Source organism: Pituophis catenifer, unplaced genomic scaffold (genome assembly GCF_029215685.1).
Source record: "Pituophis catenifer annectens isolate HBS135680 unplaced genomic scaffold, rPitCat1.0.hap2 SCAF_4, whole genome shotgun sequence".
Taxonomy (NCBI): Eukaryota; Metazoa; Chordata; class Lepidosauria; order Squamata; family Colubridae; genus Pituophis; species Pituophis catenifer.
In genome coordinates, this window is record NW_027256884.1 from 10,471,350 (window position 1) to 10,494,144 (window position 22,795).

Here is a 22,795-nt window from a genome sequence, read left to right on the forward strand (position 1 = left end):
TCTTTGGTTATTCGGGTCTTCTCCCACGTAAAATTGGAAGTGTCTTGGCGACGTTTCGATGAAGTCTCATTCGTCATCTTCAGGCTGGTGTTCTCGGCTTCGTGCTTCCAGGAGCAATGCTTCCATATATATATATATATATATGTGGATATTTTGGCGATGTTACACCGTGATAGAAAAACTGTTATACATTTGGTTTTGATTTTTTTTTAACTACAACAAAATGCTCTAGTAAAATTTAATAATAATAAAAAAAAAAAATCAGAGGTTTGGCAACTGACTCGTATTTATGACCACTGCAGTGTCCTGGAGTCATGTGATCACCTTTTGTAACCTTCTATAAAGCAAGTCAATGGGGAAACCAGATTTGCTTAACAACCATGTTTATTTATTTGTTATTCATATTTCTATGCCGCCCACTCTCTGAGGACTCTGGGTGGCTTACACCAAAGACAGTATACTAAATAGCATATTGCCCCCAACAATCTGGGTCCTCATTTTACCCACCTTGGAAGGATGGAAGGCTGAGTCAACCTTGAGCCTGGTGAGATTTGATCCGCTGATCTGCTGAACTAGCAGTCAGCTGAAGTAGCTGCAGTACTGCACCCTAGCCACTGCGCCACCTCGGCTCTTACCACAGGCTTAGGCCCGGGGTACTTGCAGGACAATCTCCAGCCGCTCTCCCACCGTCCTGTGCGCTCTCACAGAGTCAGCCCCCTCAGGGTGACATCGGCCAAACAATGTCGGCTGACAGCCCCCAGGAGGACAGCGTTCTCTGTGGGAGTCTTGACCTTCTGGAATGGATTGCCCACTGAGCTCAGGACAGCCCCCGACCTTCTTTCCTTCCGTCGCGAGCTGAAGATGGGGCTCTTTCGTCAACTCAACTGATCTGTTTGGGGGTACACTGTCATAATTTAAAACTGTTTTTAATAGGGTTGCTGATTTTTATCTTATTTCATTGTGATTTGTATTGGAATTTGTCATTTTGTAAGCCGCCTTGAGTCCCCAGGGAGAAAGGCGGCATATAAATCGCAATAATAAATAAATAATAAATAAATAAAGATGGGGACTGCAGCCAAGAAATTAAAAGACGCTTGTTCCTGGAGAGAAAAACTATGGCAAATCTAGACGGCAGACTAAAAAGCAGAGACATCACCCTGCCAACAAAAGTGTGTATAGTCAAGGCTATGGTTTTCCCTGTTGCAATGTATGGCTGTGAAAGTTGGACCATAAGAAAGGCTGAGTTGAATTGAGGCCTTTGAACTCTGGTGCTGGAGAAGACTCCTGAGAGTCCCTTGGACTGCAAGGTGATCAAACCAGTCAGTCCTAGAGGAGATCAACCCTGACTGCTCTTTAGAAGGCCAAATCCTGAAGATGAAACTCAAATATTTTGGCCACCTAATGAGAAGGAAGGACTCCCTGGAGAAGAGCCTAATGCTGGGAATGATTGAGGGCAAAAGAAGGGCATGACAGAGAATGAGGTGGATGGATGGAGTCATGAAGCAGTAGGTGTGAGCTTAAATGGACTCCAGAGGATGGTAGAGGACAGGAAGGCCTGGAGGAACGTTGTCCATGAGGTTGCGATGGGTTGGACACAACTTCGCAACTAACAAAAATGTTATTCACTTAATAACTTCAGTGATTCCCTTAACACCTGTGGCAAGAAAGGTCATAAAATGGGGGCAAAGCTCACTTAACAAATGTCTCATTTAGCAACAGAAATTTTGGGCTCAGTTGTGGTTGTAAGTTGAAAACTACTTTATGAGTTCCTTTCTGGTGTTTATCCCATAAATGTTTTGTTTTAGCTGGTGAGTGTGCTGATTGTTTCAACCACAACTATCGTATAATAAGTTCAATTGGATTGGTTGTATGAGATGGTACAAAAGGCACACATCTCATTCTTAAACCTTGAAATAAGGGTAATGGCTGTGTTATCCACATATTACCATTTCAGAAATTGCTGCAATATATTTATTAAACAGTACAATAATGCAATCATCTGGTCATGCCTTAATTTACTCAAAGCACAGCTAGATCTGGCTCCAGCCCAATAAATTCAGTGGAAAGCTGATTGAGGGCCTTTAGAAAAATAAGGAGACTATATTCTTATTCATTAAAAAAAAATAAAGATGTTTGCAAAGCCAAAAATGTTCTTATTTGGCAGATACTACATACGCATGTAGTGCTTTTCTCAATAAGTGGTAGAAACAGCACTTTTATTGCAAAGGGTACATAAAACGTTAAGATATCCAAGTGTTCTTTTGAAATTTATTTTATTTTATAGCCATTTGCTTGTTTCACTGATGCCTTGTTTGGACCTTCAGCTTCAAGGCAAGCTAAACTTAGCCTTGAAATGAAAAACCAGTATTATTATTAAATTCACGGATTGTACAAGATTTGGGTCACAGTTACGGTGTCTCCTTTTGGCTCAACTTCCATAGAGACAGAAAATAACAAGATAAAACTGATGGTTTGATGATCGTGTCCCGTACAATGATGTTGTAACAACCCATATTTACATCCCAGCATCTCTTTTGATGCTTAACTCTGGGAAGCCATTGGGGACTCTAAAACACTGTCAACAGTTGGTAAGATCAGGTACTCCAAAAAATTTGGTGTGTGGGAAGCCCCCCCTCTCCCAGGAGAAAGAAATAATTTGAGGAATATTAAAAAAGGCAGAACATTATATTTCCTTGAATAAGAAACGGAGAGCCTTTTTTTTAGAGGCAGGAACAGTGATCTCATTTTTTCTACTTGTTTCACTTTTCTTCTTTATACTGTAACTGCTATTCTAATAGCAAATCCTTCCTAAAAGTTATTGCATTACATTCTTGATTAAATTATCTTTCTATTGATATATAATTTTATGGTACTACTAAAAAAAAAATGGTGTTATTAGCTAGTTTTAGAAAATACACTTTTCCCAAAAGGTTTCCACAATTTTGGCCACTACTGTAAGAAGGGTAGAGTGTCTAGAATAAACAAAAATGTCCCCAATTGACTCTACCCTAAATGCTTCTCTGAAACAGCTTGTGCCTTCCTGTATTGCTGAAACAACCTTTGTGACTTGACCTAAACCTGTTGGCTTGAGGTTTTACAGAAAGAAATGAACTGGTGTGTTGCTGGACTAAAAAGGCAGAGTGTCATAAAACACGATTCATGCTGAAACAAATAAAAGGCAGTAAATCTTATGCCCCCAAAGGCTTATTTTTATATAATAAGAAAGTGAAATGGATTCCCAATCAAGGAGACCATGCCAAACTGTCGGTTAGATGGGGAACGCTAAGATATATCCTGACGGAAGAACAGAGGACTCTAATTTCTTAATTGGAAGATTAGAAATGGAGGAGTCCCAGTTTCCTAAGATGGATATCTTCGCTGTGTATTTGCCTGATTTGTGTGGAAAGCAAGCAAGATGGATTTCCTGTCTGAAAGAAAAGAGGGAGTTCGGTGGAATTTAATTCTCTGCTGTTATGAATAGAATGTTTTTGTGCTGTTAATTGATTATGAGCTGACAGTTCATCCACTGAAAGCTCTTCAATTAGTTTACAGCCTCAATAATGTTAAAAAGGTAGGTGGTATAATAGGAATATATCCTAAAGAAAACAGCTATAGGAATGAATTGTTGAGACTCTAGAAAGAGTTGCTGAGAAGAGCAACAAAAATGATTAGGGGACTGGAGGTTAAACATATGAAGAACGGTTGCAGGAATTGAGCCAGAGGTGGTATTTAGCAGGTTCTGACCAGTTCTGGAGAACCGGTAGCAGAAATGTTGAGTAGTTTGGAGAATCGGTAAATACCACCTCTGACTGGCCCCGCCCCCATCTATTCTCTGCCTCCCAAGTCCCAGCTAACCAGGAGGAAATGGGGATTTTGCAGTAACCTTCCCCTGGAGTGGGGAGCGAATGGAGAATTTACAGTATCCTCCCCCTGCAACGCCCACCAAGCCACGCCCACAGAACTGGTAGTAAAAAAAATTGAATCCTACCACTGAATTGGGGATGTCTAGTTTAGTGAAAAGAAGGACTAGGAGGGTGACATGATAGCAGTGTTCCAATATTTGAGGGGCTGCCACAAAGAAGAGGGAGTCAAGCTATTCTCCAAACCACCTGAAGGCAGGACAAGAAATAGTTGAAGGAAACTAATCAAGGAGAGAAGCAACTAGAATTAAGGAGAAATTTGCTGACAATTACAACAATTAATCAGGGGAACGAATTGCTTTCAGAAATTGTGGATGCTCCAACACTGGAGATTTTTGAGAAGATATTGTGCAACTGCCTGTCTGAAATGGTATAGGATTCCTGCTTGACCAGGGGGTTGGACTAGATCAAACCACCTGAAGGCAGGACAAGAAGCAGTTGATGGAAACTAATCAAGGAGAGAAGCAACCTAAAACTAAGGAGAAATTTCCTGACAATTACAAAAATTAATCGGGGGAACAAATTGCTTCCAGAAATTGTGATGCTCCAACACTGGAGATTTTTGAGAAGATATTGTGCAACCGTCTGTCTGAAATGGTATGACTAGAAGACATCCAAAATCCCTTCCAACTCTGTTCTTCTGTTCTGTTATTTTGCCCAGTGAAAAGATTCAGAGCTATGTCTCTCTGTTGTGAAGAGGAACAGTTGTGTTGTGAAGAGGCAGATGCGGATTGTCTTAATACAATATTGGCTTGTTACTTACAGGAATTGGGTGTGGCCAGTCTAGAGAAAAGAAGGACGAGGGGTGACCCGATAGCAGTGTTCCAGTATTTGACGGGCTGCCACAAAAAAAGAGGGGGGTCAACTTATTTTCCAAAGCACCAGAAGGCAAGAGAAGAAGCAATGGATGGAAACTAATCAAGGAGAGAAGCAACCTGGAATGAAGGAGACACTTCCTAACAGTGAAGACAATTAACTAGTGGAACAGCTTGCCTTCAGAAGTTGTAGGGACTTCATCACTGGAGGTTTTAAAGAAAAGACTAGACAGCCATCTATCTAAAATGGTATAGGGTCTCCTGCTTAAGCAGGGGGTTGGATTAGAAGATCTCCAGGGTCCCTTCCAGCCAGTGGTGAAATCCATCTTTTTACTACTGGTTCTGTGGGCGTGGCTTGGTGGGCGTGGTGTGGTATGGCTTGGTGAGCGTGGCAGGGGAAGGATACTGCAAAACCTCCATTCTCACCCCAATCCAGGGGAAGGATACTGCAAACTCCCCATTTCCTCCCCACTCCTAGGAGAAAGATATTGCAAAATCTCCATTCCCACCACACTCTGGGGCCAGCCAGAGGTGGTATTTGCCGGTTCTCCAAACTGCTCAAAATTTCCGCTACCGGTTCTCCAGAACCTGTCAGAACCTGCTGGATTTCACCCCTGCTTCCAGCTCTATTCTGATTAATTGATTTTTTTTTTTTTGATGGGAGAGGATTGAATTTGGAATCATACAGTGAGTTTAACAGGGATTGAATCTGTTTTCCTTAATCCTGATTGTCTATAACCATAAGAATAAAAAGTAGAGGAAACAGATCGTGTACTGAATCCAAGATACAGTACAGAAATAAGAATTATTCATTGGTGAAATTATTTTCGAAGAGGCAAATGGCCAGAGAAGAGTTAGTCATTTCAAGCTGCAAAACAAGAGTAGAAAAACAGAAGAATCTTGCAGAAGGCACGCCATGCTCTATAGATACATGTAGAGCATGGTGTATCTACAATATAAGATTCTTCTGCTTTTCTACTCTTGTTTTGCAGCTTGAAATGACTAACTTGAAAATTAATGTTAAGGAACATGAGTGCCCAGGTTCCTGCAAGGAACTCTGCTCTGTGTGAGTCATGATGTAGATTCCATCATGGCTTGCATGACATCCTTCTTCTCCTTGAAAGTTCTGAAAATGAAAACTGGGCTAGGAATCAACTTGACAATGGTATATATGTCATTCGTTGACTGAAGCAAGTGCAGAGCAAGATGTCCTTGGCAGATGTGCCTTCTGCAAGATGTTGACTGTGACTGAGTTCCAATAGCAATTAGGCAACACAGACACTTTGTGTGCAGTTCTGTTTCTCATGTTCCACACTTAAAATGAACAAGGGGTACAAGTTACAAAAGGCTTTGTTAAACATGGAGACCTATCGCCTATCAGACCAGATATGTTTGCATTATTTTCTGTGTTCCACAAGGAATCTTCTTCCTAAAGTAACTCAATGCTTTTATGCAATTTTCTTTTCATTTGATCAACTTTGTGAAATGGTCTTGAAACATTTTGGACCAGTGGTGTGGGGAAAAAAAGTTCATTTCCTCCATCCCTTCTCACTGTCTGGTTTCATGGAAAATTAGAACTTTCCAAAGATTACTTTGGTTACTTTTGATTATTCAGTAAAATTATGTCAGAAATTAAACAAAGGGTTCCATTGGTCCTGGTGTCCCTACCTCTTGAGCAAAACCATTTTGGCTCTCAGAAAAAATTCTAGATCTGTACTCAAGAGTTTCCAAATTTGGGTATTTGGAAAATTTGGAAATTTGATTTGTAATCACTAATCAAATATGATCTGTGGAATCCTAGATAGGGAAAAATAATTAGAGAAGAGTAGAATAGAAGTAGAGTAGAGTAGAGTAGAGTAGAGTAGAGTAGAGTAGAGTAGAGTAGAGTAGAGTAGAGTAGAATAGAATAGAATAGAATAGAATAGAATAGAATAGAATAGAATAGAATAGAATAGAATAGAGTAGAGTAGAGTAGAGTAGAGTAGAATAGAATAGAATAGAATAGGCTTTATTTGGCCAAGTGTAATTAGACACACAAGGAATTAGTGTCTGGTTCAGAAGCTCTTAGTGTACATACAAACAATAGAGTAATATAACATAATAATGATACTAATAAGAGAAGGTAGTAGAAAAGACAAGAAGGATAATAATAATAATATTAATACAGCTATATTACATGTGTATGATGCTGAGCTTGTCGATCGAAAGGTTGGCAGTTCAGCAGTTTGAATCCCTGGTGCTGCGTAACAGGGTGAGCTCCCGTTACTTGTCTCAGCTTCTGCCAACCTAACAGTTCGAAAGCACATAAAAAAATGCAAGTAGAAAAATAGGGACCACCTTTGGTGGGAAGGTTACAGCATTCCGTGCACCTTTGGCATTTAGTCATGCTGGCCACATGCCACGGATACATCTTCGGACAACGCTGGCTCTTCAGCTTTGAAACAGAGATGAGACCGTCCCCTAGAATCAGGAACGACTAGCATATATGTGTGAGGGGAACCTTTACCTTTACCTTTATATATCCTTGGACATAGACAGTACTGTGGGAATTAGGTATTCAGCAGAGTGATGGCACGAGGGAAAAAATGTTCCTGTGTCTAGTTGTTTCGGCATGCAATGCTCTATAGCACCATCTCAATGGAAGGAGTTGAAACAGTTTATGCTCAGGATGTGAGAGGGTCTGCCCTCTTTCTGACCCATGAAGTATACAATGGGCAATTTATTTATTTATTTATTTATTTATTTATTTATTTGCTTTAATTTATATGCCGCCCTTCTCCGGAGACTCAGGGCGGCTTACAATGCATTAAGCAATAGCCTTCATACTTTTGTATATTTATACAAAGTCAGCTTATTGCCCCCACAATCTGGGTCCTCATTTCACCTACCTTTGAAAGGATGGAAGGCTGAGTCAACCTTGAGCCTGGTGAGATTTGAACTTGCAGTAATTGCAAGCAGCAGATGTTAATAACAGTGCTTAGTTCACTGTACTACAGGCTCTTGTCAACAAGTACAAGGAAACAGTATCAGTATAGACACATGAAAAAAATGGCACAAATAAATGGATATAAATAAGCAAAACATAGCCATAAACACATAAAATCAGTACATCTAAATGGGGGCAGTAGGACAGGGACGGTAGACACGCTGGTGCACTTATGCACACCCCTTTAGGGACCTCTTAAAAACTGTGTAAGGTCCACGGTAGACAGTTTAAGGTAAAAGGTATGGGGATTAGAGAAACTAACAACAGGATCAGGTAGAGTATTCCAGACTAGTACTACTCTATTGCTGAAGTCGTATTTTCTGCAATTAAGATTAGAGAGGATTACATTTAGTTTGTATCTATTGATAGCCCTTGTGTTATTGGGGTTGAAGTTAAAGTACTCATTAACAGGTAGGATGTTATGGTAGATAATCTTGTGTACTAAGCTTAAGTCAGAACGTAGACAGTGTAGTTGCAGGTTATCCAGGCCTAAAATTTCAAGCCTGGTGGTATAAGGAATTTTATTGCGAGCAGAGGAGTTGAGTACTTTTCTTGTAAAATACCTCTGGATCCTCTCTAATGTATTAATGTCCGAAATACAGTGTGGGTTCCAGGCAGGTGAGCAATATTCAAGGATAGGTCTGGCAAAGGTTTTGTATGCCCTAGTTAGAAGTACAGCGTTACCAGAGAGAAAACTTCGTAAAATAAAGGTTGACAACTCTTAAAGCCTTTTTAGCAATGTTGTTACAGTGAGCTCTGGGGCTGAGATCTTTTGAAATGAGTACTTCTAGGTCCTTGGCAGAGTGTGGCTCATCTTTTAGATCGTTTCTGCTCAGCTTATATTTGATATTCTGATTTTTATTGCCAATGTGCAGGACTGAGCATTTGTTAGCAGAGATTTGGAGTTGCCAATTGTTTGACAATTCAGATACATAATCTAGGTCATTTTGAAGGGTAGTAGAATTGTCTGTGGTGTTAAATAGTTTTATATTGTTGGCAAAGAGGACGCAGCTGCTTGTAATATTATCACAAAGTTTATTTATATAGAGCAGAAAGAGTGTTGGTCCTAGAACGCTGCCTAGGGGAACATCACTGTTAACTGGTGCAGGGTTTGATATAGTGTTTCCAATTTTAACTACTTGTTGCCTGTTTGATAGGAATGTAGCTATCCACTTGTGCAAAGATCCAGAAAGGCCGTAAGAACTTAGTTTTAACAGAAGTTTATCATGTACCACTGAATCAAAGGCTTCGCAGAAGTCTATGTAGATTGCATCTATTGCTTTACCCTGGTTGAGATGAGAGGTCCAAATGTTTCTGCAGTGTATGAGTTGCAGACTTTCTTTCTTTATGCATTGAGGATTAATGACACTCTGCAGATCATGGAAAATAGTGATAAAGATATATATAGAACATTCCACTCACAATTATACAGTAGGTCTCAAGAATAAAGCCAACCCTGAGAGCTATTTATATAATGTATATTTTTTAAAAACCTTATCATCCTCAATATCCTATTATGAAAGAGAGGAATCCTCTTAAAGTGCTGTACTACCAAGATATTTGAATATAGATGTTTCAAGATCTGTTTCCAGATTTACCATGTAAAAGAAAATATTAATATTTGCACATATTTATTTCAGCAGGCACTTCGTACAACTGGAGGTTTCTATTTAAATTTCTTGTGTTTAATGGGGGGGGGGAATGGTGCTAACTATCAGTAACACATAAGCAGAAGTGCAATGTGAAGGATTTAATTTCCAAATATCTGTTGCTCCTAAGTTGTAGAACTCCAGGTGACACTCTACCGTCCTGATTTTTTCAGCTTCCTGAGGAACAAAATACCCATAGAGCAAAAGGAAAGTAAATCTGCCTTATTTCACACCTTCAATAGCTTTATTGTCTTCTTTGGTTTCTCACAACTTATGATGTCCCTCCTCCTCCACCTCCTCTCCTCCTCCTCCTCCCCTCCTCCTCCTCCTCCTCCTCCTTCTCTTTCTCCTCCTCTCCTTCTCCTTCTCGCTCTCCTCCTCCTCCTCCTCCTCCTCTCCTCCTCCTTTTTCTCCTTCTCCTTCTCCTCCGCCTTCTTTCTCCTCCTCCTTCTCCTCCTCCCCTCCTCCTCCTCCTCTCCTTCTCCTTCTCCTCCTCCTTCTCCTTCTCCTCCTCCTCCTCCACCTCCTCCCCTCCTCCTCCTTCTCCTTCTCCTCCACCTCCTCCTCCTCCCCTTCTCCTCCTTCTCCTCCTCCTCCTCCTCTTCCTCTTCCTCCTCCTTCTCCTTCTCCTTCTCCTCCTCCTCTACCTCCTTCACTCCTCCTCCACTCCTTCTCCTCCTCCCCTCCTCCTCCTTCTCCTTCTCCTCCTCCCCCCTCCTCCTCTTCCTCTCTTCTCCTCCTCCTCCACCATCTCCTCTCCTCCTCCTCTTTCTCCTTCTCCTTCTCCTCCTCCTTCTATTTCTCCTCCTCCTTCTCCTCCTCCTCCTCCTCCTCTTCCACCTCCTCCCCTCCTCCTCCACCTCCTCCCGTCCTCCTCTACCTCCTCCACTCCTCCTCCACTCCTTCTCCTTCTCCTTCTCCTTCTCCTTCTCCTTCTCCTTCTCCTTCTCCTCCTCCACCTCCTCCTCCTCCTCCCCTCCTCCTCCTCTTTCTCCTTCTCCTCCTCCTCCACCTCCTCCCCTCCTCCTCCTCTCTTCCTCCTCCTCCTCCTCCTCTCCTTCTCCTGCTCCTGCTTCTCCTTCTCCTTCTCCTCCACCTCCTCCTCCTCCTCCTCCTCTCCTTCTCCTTCCACATCCACATCCATATCTACATCCACATTGTATCTTTTTGCTGCCATCTATAGGTCATCTGAATTTCTGCACTTGCAGATCTGATAACCTTCCACTATTACAAACCGTGCCCTTGTTCTTACTCTGATCTAGACTGGAGTTCTCTCTTTTTTTTTTCCTTCTTTCACCTTTAGAGTTATTTGTTTGGGTGTGTTAATTGATGTGGAAAATCAAAACTTATTGATTTTAGTGTAAAAAAGTCTCGATGACTTCTACAGGCAATCTATCTTTAAGCCAGCAATTCCTTTTGTTTCATAGATGTAGCAGTTAAAGATAGTATTCTTGAATGCGAAAGCCTTGGGGACGTCTGAAAAAAAAAATGATGAAAATTATAAGAGAATCAACCACTGATTTTCTCCTAAAAGAGGCTCACCATAAAACATGCAAAGTTTTACGCAGAACTGTTTTCTAAAGAAGGCAATTTTTGGTAGTAGCCACTTACAGTTTAGTTTGGATTTCTTTAAGTGATTGATTGGGTTATTTGGTTCAAAGGCTTTGTTGCTAGTCATTAATTTACATTTGCTAAATTCCATGCTCCAAATAAAGGTCAAATGGAATTTATATCCGCCCTATCGGGGGAGGAAATCACTCAATTAAAGACAATAAGATAGTTGTAGGTAGAAATTTAAATAATACCTTTCACTCACTTCTGGATCAGAACATTATCAATGCACACACTCTGATAAGAATAACAGAGTTGGAAGGGACCTTGGAGGTCTTCTAGTCCAGCCCCCTGCTCAGGCAGGAAACCCTATACCAGTGATGGCTAACCTTTTTGCCATCGCGTGCCAGGAGAGGGGGGGAGGGTCGCGCACGCACGTGCCCATGCACATGCGTGCGCAAGCCCCTCCCCGCCCGCTCCTGGCACATGATGGCCTGGTAGGCCCGTTTTTCTTTCTTACCTGGTTCCAGATCCTCTCTGTGTGTCTGGGAAGGGAGAAAACAGCCTTTCCCACTCCCTTGGAGGCCCTATGAGGCTGAAAGGGCCCATTTCCCAACTCTCGCTGGGACAGGAAGTGACATTTTTTGCTGTCCCCAGCCTCCAGAACCTCTCTAGGAGTCTGTAGGAGCCTCTCTAGGAGTCTGTAGGAGCCTCTCTAGGAGTCTCTGGAGGCTAGGGACAGGAAAAAAAGTCACTTCCTGTCCCACCGGGAGTGGGGAAATGGGCCCTTTCAGCCTCCGTAGGGCCTCCAAGGGAGTGGGAAAGGCTGTTTTCGCCCTTCCCAGACAAATAGAGAGGATCTGGAGCCAGGTAAGAAAGAAAAACGGGCCTTCCCCACCCCCCCAGGCCCTCCAGAGGCAGGAAACAGGCTGTTTCCCTACTTCTGGTGGGCCCAGAAGGCCCGAAAATCAGCTGGCCAGAGCGCCTATGCGCCCCAGAGCTGAGCTGGCGTGCCCACTAATATGGCTCCGCATGCCACCTGTGGCATGCGTGCCATAGGTTCGCCATCACGGCCCTATACCATTTTAGACAAATGGTTATCCAATCTCTTCTTAACAACTTCCAGTATTGGAGCATTCACAACTTCTGGAGACAATTCATTCCATTGATCAATTGTTCTAACTGTCAGGAAATTTCTCCTTAGTCCTAGGCTGGTTCTCTTCTTGATTAGTTTCCATCTTATTCTACCTTCAGGTGGTTTGGAGAATAGATTGACCCCCCTCTTCTTTGTGGCAGCCCTTTAGATATTGGAAGACTGCTATCATGTTATCTCTAATCCTTTTCATTAGAATAGATCAGGGGCCTGCAACCCTAAACACTCAAAGAGCCATTTGGACCCGTTTCCCACAGAAAAGAAAACACCGGGAGCCACAAAACCCTTCCTGTGCCTATTTCTTGAGCAGCCACAAAACTAGCCTATGTAGCTTTTTTTCCCTTCAAATTTATATACCGCCCTTCTCCCTAGGGACTCAGGGCGGTGTACAGCCAAATAAAAACACATAATAAATACATTAAGAACATTAATTAGTTGAATTAAACATTCTCTTTTCTTCTGAAACTTTTCTTTTCTTGGATTTATCCATGGTTGGCCTACCGGGGTTGAAAAGCTCAATAAATCACATGCGGATGGGTGTCCTATATTGGCAGTTGGGACACATATTTTGAGTGACAGGGAGCTGCAGCAGAGGGGTGAAAGAGCCACATGTGGCTCCAGAGCTGCAGGTTGCTGACCTCTGGACTAGACATACCAAATTCGTTCAAATGTTCTTCATATGTTTTAGCCTCCAATCCCCTAATCATCTTTGTTGCTCTTCTCTGCACTCTTTCTAGAATCTCAACATCTTTTTTTATATCATGGCAACCCAAACTGGATACAATATTCCAAGTGTGATCTTACCAAGGCATTATAGAGTGGTATGAACTCCTGAATCTTATCATTTATTTTTGACATTTAGCTGAAAGTCTTAATTGATTTTCATCAATTAATCCATCCCATATCCATCCCATAATTAAACAAGAAAATGTTCATATGCTTAAATATCTTGAGAAAAGAAAAACTTTTACAGATATACAGTAGTTACAGTAATAACTATCAAAGCCCATTTTAAATATTAATTAACTCTACACATGAACTTTTGATATCATTATATTCTGCGACTTGGCAAACTTCTAGTTGTCATTTCCAAACCTGAATCTCTATAATCGCATGGAATAATACTATGAAATCTGAGTATCAATATTTCTCCATTACGGTAATTTTCTTCTTGGACCATAAAAGTTTGTATTACAAATTACTGATGCTGTGCTAACTTCCCAGCAACTGAAAACTGTAGATGCAAATAAAAACAGCGTCTGGAATAACTTTAAGGTTGATGGAGGATTCAGTTAAAAAAAGAAAAGTTTATCATAATCTTTAAAACTGCCGTATGAAAGTTCGCAAACTCCATTTGTATTGACAAGACTCTTGAACAAAGAAGTGTGAGGCATAAATAATCTTTTCTCCTCTTTGCTATTGTCAACAGAGATGATCCAATTCAATATTATAACAATCGCGCTGTATATGTAAACTACAATCTGATTTTAACTTCTACTCCAGTAAGAGCTATTCTTGAATTCTTCCACAGCACTTTATAAAGGATTGGCCTTGATGGTGAATAATAGGGTTCTGCATGCGTAAGAAATTATTTAGGAAAAAAAAAATGTGAACATTGTCAGTACGGATTTCTCAAGGACGTATCTTGTCAGACTAATTTCACCTCACATTTTTGATGGGATAGCATCTTTAATAGACTTGTGGTAAAGCTGTTGACCTAATTGATTTTGATTTTAGCAGAGCATGTTACCAAGTATCCCATGCAGGGCAGGAAATTAGTTAAGCGTAGTGGAAGGAAGCACTTCCTCTCTGCTAATATTCTAGAAATTGATTCATCATCATCATCTTTTAATGACCCCATAATCCCTTGCGGGGTGGAGTCTGGGCAACTGAATGGAGCTAGCAGTGTTTACTGGCCAGTTGCCTTTCCTGTTGCCAATGCGGAGTTTTGTTCAGCAGATATATTCTCATTGTGCCCAGAGAGAGAAATATCTGCCTCTACCTTGGATTGAACCCACAGCTTCCTGATTGTGAGGTGAGAGCTCCACCTCTAGTCCACCTCATTGCTCCATTCTAGAAATTGATCATTTAATTTATTTAATTAATCATCAATTATTACTCAGAGTCTTTGGAAAAACTGAGAAATAATTCTGAATTTCCAATAGTTAGAGTAGGAAGTTTGAATAATTAAAAACCATTTTTGCAAATAAAAATAGAAAAAAATAAAAGCAAAGATAGTACTAATAGTGATAGAAGACTTAGGTGCATTGCCAGAACATCTGGAGCACTATTTAAACACCACTGAATTAATCACTAGCAGTCAATTGCAAAATGCAGCTTGCATTCTGTGGCAATACCTTTAACACCATCAAACCATAACATCTGCTTATCCCAGGTCCTTGGAAAGGATTCAGTAGGTGGGTAAAAATGCCAAATGCAGTACAGATCATCTACCATTAACTTCTACTAGATATCTCTCCCAATCACTTCTGCTAGATGTTTCATTTTTCCATAGGGTTTTTTTTTTTTTTGCAGCAGGAGATAAACATTCACATTCATCTCCATCTCCATCTCCATCTCCATCTCCATCTCCATCTCCATCTCCATCTTCATCCATCCATCCATCCATCCATCCATCCATCCATCCATCCATCCATCTCTACCTCTACCTCTACCTCTACCTTTACCCCTACCCTACCCCTACTCCTACCCCTACCCCTACCCCTACCTCTATCTATCTATCTATCTATCTATCTATCTATCTATCTATCATCTATCTATCCATCCATCCCTCCATCCATATCTATCTATCCATCCATATCTATCTATCTATCTATCTATCTATCTATCTATCTATCTATCTATCTATCTATCTATCTAATTATCTATGTCATCTCTCTCTCTCTCTCTCTCTCTCTCTCTCTCTCTCTCTCTCTCTCTCTCTCTCTCATCTGTATACAGTACATACACACACATATACCCATTTATCATTTAAAAAGTCTTTGCATAATCTAAACATTTTGAGTCTATAAGCATTACCTCTGAAAATTGATTTAAAAATCACACACACACACACAAAAATATCACTCTAATTTGTTTTACACTGGAGAAGAAAATCTGATATATTTGTATTAAATAAAACAAACGAATGAATAAATTTCTAGCTAAAGCAGTTTTGCTCCAGTTTGGTCTTTGAATTGAATTAGTTTACCTTTAAGAGCACTAATCATATTTAGTAATAGTTTTAATTGCATGATTTTACTGTTTATTTACACTGTTTATTTTTGTTTTTATCTTTTGAACAAATTTAATTGTTGCACAACTCAAATACTTTGGCCACCTAAGGAGAAGGAAGGACTCACTGGAGAAGAGCCTAATGCTGGGAACGATTGAGAGCAAAAGAAGAAGCCTTGGTAGTACAGTGGTTTAAAACACCCTGTTATTAACACAGCTGCCTGCAATTACTGCAGGTTCGAATCTTACCAGGCTCAAGGTTAACTCAGCCTTCCATCCTTTCTAAGGTAGGTTAAATGAGGACCCAGTTTGTGGGGGCAATAAGCTGACTTTGTATAAAATATACAAAAGTATGAAGGCTATTGCTTAACGCATTGTAAGCCGCCCTGAGTCTCCGGAGAAGGATGGCATATAAATCAAATTAAAAAAAAAAAGAAGAAGAAGGGGACAACAGAGACTGAGCTGGCTGGCTGGAGTCACTGAAGCAGTAGGCGTGAGCTTAAATGGACTCCGGGGGATGGTAGAGGACAGGAAGGCCTGGAGGAACATTGTCCATGGGGTTGCGATGGGTTGGACATGACTTTGTGACTAACAACAACAACAACAACAAATTGTTGCACCTTGCTCAGAATACATAGGGTGGACATCAATACTGCATATAAATAAATTCACACACACACGCACAAACAAGGATTTTGTATTTTCTAATCTAATCATTCATAAAGATCAGGGGTGAAATCCAGTAGGTTCTGACAGGTTCTGGAGAATCAGTAGTGGATATTTTGAGCACTTCGGAGAACCAGTAGCAGAAATTTTGAGTAGTTCGGAGAACTGGCAAATACCACCTCTGGCTGGCCCCAGAGTGGGGTGAGAATGGAGATTTTGCAATATCCTTCCTCCAGGAATGGGGAGGGAATGTGGATTTTGCAGTATGCTTACCCTGCCATGCCCACCAAGCCACACCATGCCCACCAAGCCATGGCCACAGAACCGGTAGTAAAAAAAAAAAATGGATTTCACCACTGATAAAGATGCAGCGTAAAACTTGGCCCAAGTAACTAACATTATCAGATATTTTTTTGATTGTTCCTGTTATTGTATTTATATCAAAACTTTCTGTTTAAGATACATTCAGATCATTTTATGCACTATTATTGACTAAATAAATGATCAATTTAAAAAAAATCAAACTGGCCACCATACAGTTTGAAAAGGCCACACAAAGTATTCTTTTAAAATAAGTACTCATGATTCTGACTATTCTTACTTATTTAATTTATATAACTATGCAAGGAAACCATGTTTTGCAAGGAAAAAAAATTCTCAACGTGGATATGTAAATGCTTTGAAATGGATATAAGTAAATCACATCACTTATTGTCAGAATATAGACAGCACCTAAACAAATAAACTGCAGCAGATGTTACGTTCTTGGCTCTGCTAAACAAATTATCTTTAGTGTTAGGTTAGAATAATACAATGTTCCTACTTTCAAAAGACATTTATTTAAATAGGCTGAATTAATTATATAGCCTCCAGACACTTTAATTTTACCAAGTGAAAGGAGGAAGAAAATATATATATATACCTAGCACACTGTTATATATTGAAAAAGAAGAATTAGGAATAATGGGACAAGCTATTCATGTTGATGAATCTTGAGCTGAAATAGTGTCAAAGATGCATTGACTGATTTTACAAGAATAGGGTCGTCTAAAGTCATCGTATTAGTCAGAAAATGGGAATCAAATATAAAACCTCGCTGCTTTTACCTCAGCAGTGAGACAATTGCTAACAAAATAGCACTGTATAAAATTCAGATTTTCCAGGGAGAACGAAAAATAAGTGGCAACCTCTAACTACTGCATCAACTAATCTAGTCAATTTTCTTTGCCACCCGTATTACTCCTTTCCAGTTCTGGTTAAAGGTAATTGATATTTTGTATTCTTGTCGATGAAGACCGGGATTTAAACAACCAAGGGTATATCCCTGAAATACTTTCATTTAAGTCATTTGTGAATCAGTTGTCTCAAGAAATCTCTCTGATATTTCTTGAGATATGAAGATCCCTCTAGGATACAATTTTCTCAAGTTCAGTTTAACGTTCCACTGAGGATAAAATGAGATATGATCTTTGGCAAAGGTATTTCATCCTCTGCTACTATTTGAACCATGTTCCCAGCCTTTTTTTCCACTATCAGAAGAATAGAATAGAACAGAACAGAACAGAATAGAATAGAATCCTGTGCATGATGCAAACTGGTCGTAACACCAGCTGAAACCCACCACTGGTGTGTATATGTGTATATGTGTGTGTGTGTGTGTGTATATATGTGTGTATACATAGAATAGAATAGAATGGAATGGAAGGGAAGGGAAGGGAAGAGAAGAGAAGAGAAGAGAAGAGAAGAGAAGAGAAGAGAAGAGAAGAGAAGAGAAGAGAAGAGAAGAGAAGAGAAGAGAAGAGTTGGAAAGGACCTTGGAGGTCTTCTAGTCCAACCCCCTGCTTAGGCAGGAAACCCTACACCACGTCAAACAAATGGTTATCCAACATCTTCTTAAAAACTTCCAGGGTTGGAGCATTCACAACTTCTGGAGGCAAGTTGTTCCACTGATTAATTTAATTTAATTTAATTTAATTTCGAATTTATATACCGCCCTTCTCCCTGAGGACTCAGGGCGGTGTACAGCCAAGATAAAAAACATAGAATACAAATATTAAAACATTTAAAAGTATATATAAAATTTGGCCCAAAAAATTAAAAATCAAAAAAAAAAAGATTAATTGTTCTCACTGTCAATAAATTTATCCTTAGTTCTAAATTGCTTCTCTCCTTGATTAGTTTCCACCCATTGCTTCTTATCCTACCCTCAGGTGCTTTGGAGAATAACTTGACTCTCTCTTCTTTGTGGCAGCCCCTCAGATATTGGAAGACTGCTACCATGTCTCCCCTAGTCCTTCTTTTCATTAAATTAGACATAACCTCAACCTGCAGTTCCTGCAACCGTTCTTCGTATGTTTTAGCCTCCAGTCCCCTAATCATCTTTGTTGCTCTTCTCTGCACTCTTCCTAGAGTCTCAATATCTTTTTTTACATTGTGGTGACCACAATTGAATGCAGTACTCCAAGTGTGGCCTTACCAAGGCATTATAAAGTGGTATTAACACTTCATGTATTTAAGATTTTTTTAATTAAAAAAATCCCTTTTAGTACATGCTGAGTAAGTAACCTGGCCTCCTCTAGGTATATCTCTGAAATTGACCATTTCCCACTGACCATGGGTTGCATGAGGGGTACACAGTCCTAATTATCTTGGAAACATTGAATTATCCATCCCTGTGATACCTTCATTATACCTTCATTTTCCCAATCCAGAGCAATTACAAATTTAACTAGGGACAGGAAAAAGATAGGGATCGATAGAAAGAGAGAGAGAGAAGGGAAATGCACATTTGCCAAAATCATTTTCTAAATATTGGAGTTGAATCTATCTAGATCACACATTCAACATTTGGGTTATGTTGGCCTATGAAATTCTTTGTAGAATTTTATTCAGATTGTTTGCTAATGCTAATCATGTCTCCAGGCATCCCATTCCCTAATTTTGCTAATCCAAAACATGATTTGTTTGGTATGACTCCAGCCCTCTGTTTTGGTAAGCGTGAATTATGGTTCAGTGCTATATGGAAAGCAAGTCATTACACTTTTGAGAAACAGCGGTTAATATAAATTGGGATTTAAGGTGATGCACCACCATTGCAGCGGTGGTGAAATCCGGCCAGATCGATCCAGCTCGCACAAACTGGTAGGACCGGGGGCGGGAGGCTCCGCCCACCTGCTGGGATGTCATTATGTCCCATTTTTGACTGTCTGTGCATGTGCAGAAGAGATGCATGCTCACATTTCCGAGCCAGTAGCGAAGGTAAGCACATTTCACTGCTGTGTTAAAGGTCTATGGTATTGAAGAGATGTGCTTTAAGTCCTAGTTGCACAGAATGTTTTTATAAAAAGAAAATTCCTTTTAGAAGGGGATCCTTTTCTGGATTAAGGACTTTGTCTGGCCCATGTTTTGAAGCCAAGTGGCTTATAAAGTTTCAGCTTTTTCTTCAAAAGGAAAGAAGTAAACTGTTATTTAACGCCTAAAAACTGGGCACTTTATCTGACTTCCACACAGATCTTTGAAGTAAAGAAGGATCAGATTCAACTCCACTTATACAACCAGAGTCCTGCCAATCTTTTTCTCAATCCGTTGAAATCCCTTTCTGAAATATTTTCAATGTTGTATTTATAAACATTGTCATATTCACCATCACCATGTTTTTTCCCCATAAAAACTATAGAAGAATCATTACATGCCCAATCAGTGGTGAAAGCCATTTTTTTTACTACCAGTTCTGTGGGCGTGGCTTGGTGGGCATAGTGTGGCTTGGTGGGTGTGGCTTACTGGGCATGGCAGGGGAAGGATACTGCAAAATCTCCACTCCCACCCCACTCCAGGGGAAGGATATTGCAAAATCTCCATTCCCATCTCACTCCAGGGGAAGGATACTACAAAATCTCTATTCCCACCCCACTCCTGGGGAAGAATACTGCAAAATCCCCATTCCCTCCCCACTCCTGGGGGAAGGATATTGCAAAATCTCCATTCCCACCCCACTCCTGGGGAAGGATATTGTAAAATCTCCATTCTCATCCCACTCTGGGGCCAGCCAGATGTGGTATTTGCCGGTTCTCCAAACTACTTAAAATTTCCGCTACTGGTTCTCCGAACTGCTCAAAATTTCCACCACCGGTTCTCCAGAACCTGTCAGAACCTGTTGGATTTCACCCCTGTGCCCAATACACAATAGAAAATGAAGTGGATAACAGTAAGAATTGGCAATGTGGCCACCTGACAACTTCAAGAAGAAAACAGAAGAATTAATTTTTGCAGCAATTGCAAACAAACATGATGAAAACAGGACTGAACATGTATGAAACAACGGAAACAGATGCAGAAACAGATAAATTATGGATTATATAAAAAGGGTGTCAAACTTGCGACAACAGGTTGTTGTCACCTGACATACCACAACTTTTTTGCCCTTCGCTAAACCAGGGTGGGCGTGGCCAGTGCATGATGCATCTGGCCCGTACTTCAGTGACATTGACACCCCTGGCTTAAGCTAACTATTTGCAATACAGCACTCTCTAAGTAGTTTACAGAGTCAGCATATTTGCCCCCAACAATCTGGGTCCTCATTTTACTGACCTCGGAAGGATGGAAGGCTAAGTCAACCTTGAGTTGGTTGGGATTGAACTCCTGGTGGTAGAAATGCAGAGTTAGCCTGCAATACTGCATTCTAACCTCTGCAACACCACAGATGCAGCCGTGATTTGGTAAGTGTGGTTTATGACACATACACATCATGATAGGACAGCCACTATCACCCATTAACATTTATACAAAAATAATAATTCCTTCCTTCCTTCCTTCCTTCCTTCCTTCCTTCCTTCCTTCCTTCCTTCCTTCCTTCCTTCCTTCCTTCCTTCCTTCCTTCCTTCCTTCCTCTCTCTCTCTCTCACACACACACATTGTACATATGTACAATTTACACCCCTAAAATATAGAGATTCTTTCTATGCTGCAAATAAATCTGTTAAGCCTACACTTTGGTAGTCTTGCTGAAGAAACATGTAAATTATTTGACTGTGCGAAAGCGACATTGTAATCCTCTGATCCCATTTTTGCTTCTCTCTTTTTTTTTATACCTGAAATAGAATTCTACTTTAATAATAATAAAAAAAGAGAGAGAAAGATACTTCCTGCCTCAGAGAATAATTCAAAGATAAATACCATGCGTCCACAAACCCAAAAGGCTACTCTCAAGGGAAATTTAGTCATACAGTTCAAATAATTTGACATATGTCTGGTAACTGTTAGCTAAAATAGACATAAAGGGAATTCTCCATACATTGAATAATCATCATTACAGGAAGCTTTAGTTTTGGGTCTGTGTGGACCACTTACTTCAAGAACAATTCCTTTATTATTGCAGGATCTAATCTACATCTGTATAATGAAGGTAGTGACCTGCATAAATTTTTCTCTGTATTAGTATATATATATATAACTTTGATTTTTAAATCACTTGAAGTAAAATTTTGACAGAACTCAGGCAAGGAGCTAATGCAGAAGACACATTACCTATAGTGTGATAATATGACACAAATTACAGTTTTTCTTTTTTCTTTTTCTTTTTTTCAAATAATGTGTTTTATTTGTGTGAGGATAATGAAGCATATGTGAATTCATCATGACTTCCACCAGACCCAGGGAAAAAAAACAATTGTGCTGCAATGGATTGTGATACACTCCTGAGTTACTTTATGCGCTATTTATTCTTTTAGAAAGAGACAATATATATATATATATTTTCTTACTTCTTCGTAGGTTTTATGTTAAAAAAAAAAAAAAAAGCCCAGAATTGAGTGGATGTGATTCCATTGAGTTAGGGCTACAGAAAAACCTTGGTTACGTAGGAAAAACCTGGCTAGAGGAAAAACACACATAAAACCTACGAAGAAGTAAGAAAATAGATATTGTACCTTTACAGGGAGGATACATGAGATGTGGGTGTGGCTTACTGATGATGGCTAACGAGCCAGAAATAGATCAATATAAGTCTCTCACCTGGCAGCAAGAACCGAGTAGAACCCTGGCCCAGAATCGAGTGGATGTGATTCCATTGAGTTAGGGCTGCAGAAAAACCTTGGTTACATAGGAAAAACTTGGCTAGAGGATATATATATATATATATATATATATATATATATATATATATATATATATATACACACATATATATATACATATATATACATATATATAAAACTTACATAAACAAATATATATATATATATATATATATATATATATATATATATATATATATAAAAGTATCTTTCTAAAAGAATAAATAGCGCATAAAGTAACTCAGGAGCATATCACAATCCATATATATATATATATATATATATATATATATATATATATATATATATATATATTTGTTTGTTTTCTGAGGTTTTCGCGGGTGTTTGCATGTAGGTCTTTGGTTATTCGGGTTTTCTCCCATGTAAAATTGGAGGTGTCTTGGCAACGTTTTGACGAATCGTGCTTCTAGGAGCAATTGCTCCTAGAAGCACGAAACCGAGAACACCAGCCTGAAGATGACGAATGAGACTTCATCGAAACGTTGCCAAGACACCTCCAATTTTACGTGGGAGAAAACCCGAATAACCAAAGACATATATATATATATATATATATATAATATATATATATATATATAAAGTCCAAGTTGGTTGGAGGCAATTCTTTAGGATCTTTTTGTATTATGAAAAGTAAGAGCCTGCATTTACTCTCCATCTTGTAGCTTAACTAGACAGTGCAAATACAAATAAAGCTACAGAGATATTTTCTCCCTCAAGAATTATGTGATT